The sequence below is a fragment of the Siphateles boraxobius genome, unplaced genomic scaffold (assembly GCF_051911475.1).
Source record: "Siphateles boraxobius isolate OS27281-9 unplaced genomic scaffold, OSU_SipBor_1 9, whole genome shotgun sequence".
NCBI lineage: Eukaryota > Metazoa > Chordata > Actinopteri > Cypriniformes > Leuciscidae > Siphateles > Siphateles boraxobius.
In genome coordinates, this window is record NW_027509219.1 from 16,549,012 (window position 1) to 16,555,196 (window position 6,185).

Genomic DNA, 6,185 nt, shown 5'->3' on the forward strand with positions numbered 1-6,185 from the left:
CATCCAAAATAAGTTTGTTTTTACATGATAAATGTGTGTGTACTGTGTATAATTATTGTGTGTATATAAATACACACACATGCATACATATTTAAGAAACATTAGTTATTTATATATAAAATATTTATATATAATGTACATGTAATTATACACAGTACACACAGAGATATTGTATATTATGTAAATATATATATGTGTGTGTGTGTGTGTGTGTGTGTGTGTGTGTGTGTGTGTGTGTGTGTGTGTGTGTGTGTGTGTGTGTGTGTGTGTGTGTGTGTGTGTGTATATATAATTCTTCTTTGTGAAGACAACTGAATATAAACTGTGACATAATATAACCGTTATGTTTTCTATCTTCGTCACCTTCTGCAAATGTTATAAAACACAAAAGAATAACTCCAATCACCCATTGGGTGCCAAATGAGAGTGCTTTATTTCCTATATTCAATCACCTCATTGTTTCCGTGTGGGAACCCTTACATCAATATTCTTCAAGCATATTATTGCATAATTATCATCTGTCATTACAGCTCGCTATATGCTATATCGCAGAAGTGGTGATTAGGTGTAATATTATCAGGAGAAGAGACCATGAACTACAGATGGGATTTTGAGCATGCCGATCATAACACACATGCATAACTGCCTGGCAATATTGTTTGCTTCTAAGGGCTGAGTGTGATGTTAAATTAACGTTTTAGGATTACATCACAAACTTTATACTTCACAATAATGATTGTGGTTTATTTTTTTGCCTTACAGAAACTCTCTTTGAAATTTTAAACTCCATATAATTAGTCTTTTTGTTCAGATTAATAAAAGCATTGTGGCTTGCAAGTATCTGAGGATGTTGTTCTGTAGGATTGTACGCGGCTTATGAACACACTGAAATGTGTCCAGGGGGGAAGTTCGAAAAGAAGAAAATTGAGTTTTCAACATAAACATTGTTCTTTTTTTTCTTTTTTTAGCAAGAAAACACTGAGAAAATGATTTGAGAAACAGATTTTTTTTCTTTTTTAAATAACAAAAATACATTCAACAACCCTCAGCACACAGGATGTTAATACGTTTTTTAAAAGGAATTTCTTTCTAAACGTGTGAAATAATGTGAATTACACAGACAAAATGCATGATATATGAATGTGCTTAGTAGTCTGATCGCCATATAGTATGTTTCAATCCCCAGCTTTGCCAAATAGTAACCTTAGAGGAATAAGTCCTGCACACACACACACACTCACACACACACACACACACACACACATGCACACCTGGACAACCCGAGCCTTTCACCGGCAGTCGTGGTGAGGAGCAGGTACTGACAGACTCAAACACCTGCTATTGGAAAGTATGTTCTCCCTCAGTGATCCTGGGTTTTACAGGACTGGGAGGCTATTGTTCTGTCCCGGTGCTGACAGCCAAGGTATTTCTGGACTCTTAGAGCACATACACAGAAACAAAAAAAAACAATGGTCAATTCATGTAAGTTACTAGCCTATAGGAAAAATAGCTTTACTATTTCAACTCACTTTTCAGCTTTGAAAACAGTGTGTTTCTATGTGTATTTTATAGTATTTTTATAGTATAAAGTGAACCAATGTGTTACTTGAATTAGAAAATGTCTGAATTCCTTATAATATCCTTATCTGAGGGTCAAGCTTGCCTTTTGAAGATATCTAAAGATCTGTTAACACCCCGCAGTGACATTCACCTGTGACACAGCGCTGGCTGGCCAAGAATGCAGTGCACCTGTAAACCTGAGTTACTCTGATCTCTATCTTCAGCATCAATCATCAATGGAAATTTTGATATGTATAAACTTTTTACGTGTATTAAATGAGCAAAGTATAGATTTATATAAATCACATTAGTAATGACAAACATCCATCTATTGGTTGATTTACTGACTGATGCAACCAATATGACAACACATACAATTGTACAATACTATTCAAAGGTCTTTTATGCTCACCAAGGCTACAGAAATACAGTAAAATGGAATATTATTTAAGATAATTGTTTTCTATTGTAATATATTTTAATATATCATTTATTCCTGTGATGTAAAGCTGAATTTTCATTAATCCAGTCTTCTGTGTCACATGATCCTTCAGAAATCATTCTGATATGCTGATTTGGTGATCCAGAAACATTTCTGATTAGTATCAATGTATCAAGCAGTTGTGCTACTTAATATTTAATTTATTTCTTTTTTAGGATTCATTGATGAATAGAAGGTTCAAAAGAACAGCATATTTAAAACAAATATTTTGTTTTATTTTGCCACTTTGATCAATATAATACAGAATAACAACGTCTTTCAAAACCCCCAAACTTTCAAACTGTAGAAATTCTTCAGTCAAATAATGTTGACTAGGCATTTTAATCACATACTTCATTTGCTGTTTTTGATCCCTGATATGCAGACTTGGGAAAGTCTAGAAAATGATCACTCCATGAGGCCCGTCTTAAGAAGGAGGGGAATTTGCAAAGTCACCTGGACTACAAACCGCCGCAGGGCACCTCTGAGCTCCGGGGCCACCCCGCTCGGGTCCCCAGCTCTGATCCCCAGCGCCGACCCCGCTCAAAATCATCCCCATTAGCTTACTGCTGAGGAATTCTCGGTCAAGTGAATGGCACGGTGGCTAACAAAGCCCTGTTTCAAGGAAGATTACAACTTCAACAGGAAACCCTTTGATGAGTGAGACTGTTTGAAAATGTTATTAATATCACCATCACCCCTTGAGGTCAACAAAAACCATTTCTAATCACCCCGTACCTGTGGCTATGTATTCTCTTGTGTTATTGTGTGTGTGTGTGTGTGTGTGTGTGAGAGAGAGAGAGAGAGAGAGAGAGAGAGAGAGAGAGAGAGAGAGAGAGAGAGAGAGAGAGAGAGAGAGAGAATTATCTTACTGTCGGAGAATAGAGGGGAGACTTGTTTAACATGGACCGCGCTCAACAGCACGTGCGATGACAAAGCGATTTTGCTCCTTACAACGGTCACCCACCTGCACTCAGATTAGGTCAGATATTCGTTTCTGAGGCCAAGCTGTCCCTCAAATTAGATGATGAAAAAAGCTCATTGTGGATAACATTCTTTCTCGGCCGAAGTGGAAAAATAAAGAGAAAAAAATGTAATGCCTCATTATGCTGCTGTGGGAGGATCAATCGTGCTGTTTTAGAGACTTTAACCCTCTGAGGTCTAAGGGATTTTTGGGGTCCTTGAGGTGTTCTGACATGCTCTGACATTTGTGCTTTTTTCAGTTATTTATAAACATGTTAATGGCAAAGGTGTAAATTCACTCTATATAGCAGAAACGGGGCTACCGTAATATTTGAGCAACATGTATGTACATGTTTGTATTTTTTAGAGAATAATTTTTATGCGTGGTTATTGAAAAAACTAAAACTTAAAGTGTCTGAAATAAGGCCACAAAACACATGCTAAATATGTGTCCACGAGACTTTTGACTAATGAGTGTTGTTGCCTAGAATTTTTGCTTCAAAATGATCTGAAAATCATCCTGCCGAATCATTTACACAAAACAATACATTGATTTAAATTTTATAAGACACCTTTTGTTTGGAAAGGCAATATGCGTGGAGGCGTGTTCACACCTGAGAAGACAAAGGCCGGATAATGTGCCGCATAATGAGCTGCATATTAATTAGCCCTTTCACACATGGTGTGTCACAGGGTCCCAAAGAATGCAAGGACAAAAGAAATTATCTATATATACATATTTTACAATTAGAAATTGTAACCAATTACAAATAGGTTACAATTACAACAACAATTACAATTTGAACAATATTTCAAGTGTATTTCTTTGTAAAAACTATACATTTTATCATACGTATTAAAAAAGGTAAGGATTCATTAGTTTGAATATTGGAACAAACACTATAATAACATCTTAGTTGATAATTCAATATACCTACTTTATTTTTGACAAAACATCATACTATAGTATATTTAAATCCTGAATCTTTTTGGTTACATAAATTACATTATATTTTTTACAAAATGACCTCCAGTATTTTAGACATTCAGGGGCAAAAATTATGTATGTCTGCCTGTATATTTAGTGCAAAAACTACAATATTTGAGGGAATAGAAAAAGCCAAATAAGGCATGATCATGTGACTGAAATGGCATTCAAATATTTTAACAGGTATATAATTTTAACATGTCACATATTTCAAGACAAGTAATTCAGTCCAATATTCAATTTGTATATGATTGTAGAATGTGCTCAGAGGCATCCTGTATTTGTAGTTTAAATATTTACTTCCAGTAAATAAACACATTATAAATGAACACATCTGTGGAATTTCAAACAGACCACTTTGCATACATTGGTTCAGTTCCAAATATATTCTTCTAAATGTTAATATTGAATTACTGTAAAAGAGTTGTGCAATATTCACTCTTAACCTCTTCAAAATTAAGGTTCTTCTATGGTTCTTTCTTGAAGTTATAGGCCTACAATTGTGTGCAGGGTTTTTTGAGTTGGCTTTGTGATTGATAATGCCTTGGTCATGTTCTTCATAAAGTGTATTGTTTAGCGGAGTTCTTTAAAGCACCAGTACATAGAGAACTAGATAATAATAATAATAATTAAAAAAAAGTTTGTTGAGAAACTTACCAAGTTTCTAATATTGTATTGCATCCAACCGACTGTCATAAAATTGTTACAGTGCTGCAATCAGCATATACAAACATATGACATTATACATTTAAAAAAAATACAATACGTTGTTTCTGTCATTGTTCTACATCATATTATAGAGACTATTATATATGCTAATTTATGGCTATATAGAGTAGCATTAGTGATCGCTTGTTGTTTAACGAGTAATGTGAACGGACGTCTTCTCTTTTAGGCTATACTTGTTAATTTAGGCTATGGCGCCCTCGACTGTTAGATTTGTATTAAAGCAGCTTGAAACTGGCTGAAGGAGGCAGATGGGTTATTTTGACTTCATTTCTGAGTTTGATTATTACACTTTATTTCGTTTAATTAAGAGTTTAGAATTTTGAAAATGCAAATATTAGGTTAACCAGGTCAGTTACTCGTTGTGTTTCATCATACATTTATCATTTAATTAATATATCACATTGTGTGACATTTTAGCTACTCTCCACCAAAATGATATATGCAACAAAAATGATAATACAACGATAACGATCATGCGGTAAACACAGAAAGATCTGTGGCCGGTTGCGTAAACTGCTAAAACTAGTCTTACAAGTCTTCAATAGTTTTTCTTTAAGATGCTCATAACCTTTTAAGTCAGTTATATTAAAAAAAACACAGATTGGCCCAATTTGAATATGTATATAATACGAATGACTGCCCCCTGGTTAACTGCTAGTTGACTAGTTAAGACACAGTGTTATGAAACTGGCTCTGATTAACCTAATATTTACGTTTTAAAATGTTAACTCGTGTTAAAATATTCTGAAATAGAAGATATTTACTTTATAATCCATAATGTATATTGTTGTATTTTATTTGATTATTTATAATAATAATAATACAAATATGATGATAATAATAATACATATTATTAATATTATTATTTTATAATTTTATAAATTATTATTTTTATATTTATAAAATTATAAAAGAAACATAAATATAGGCTATATAACTATAATCAATACTAGTCAAGTCAAGTCACCTTTATTTATATAGCGCTTTACAATACAATACAGATTGTTTCAAAGCAGCTTTACATAGGTAACAGGAAAATAATATTGTAATAATTTTGTTAAATATAGAATTAAATGTCACAAACTCAGCAAGCTAAAAGCCAATAGCGACAAAGGCGAAGAAAGTCGGGTCTCCTCTGGCCAACGAACGAACAGTGTATGATTACAGGTCGGAGGCCAGATTGGATCAGAACATTATATTATGCAGTTCATCTGGTTGAAGACTGAAGTCATCACGCGCGTATGGAGACGAGTTTGTTGAGGATCAGTGGATCAGTATTACTACTACTACTACTAATAGCCCAAATAATAATAATAATAATAATAATAATAATAATAATAATAATAATAATAATAATATAATAATAATAATAATAATAATAATAATAATAATAATAATAATAATAATAATAATAATAATAATTATAATTATTATTATTGTTTATAATAGTATTATTATTTTATA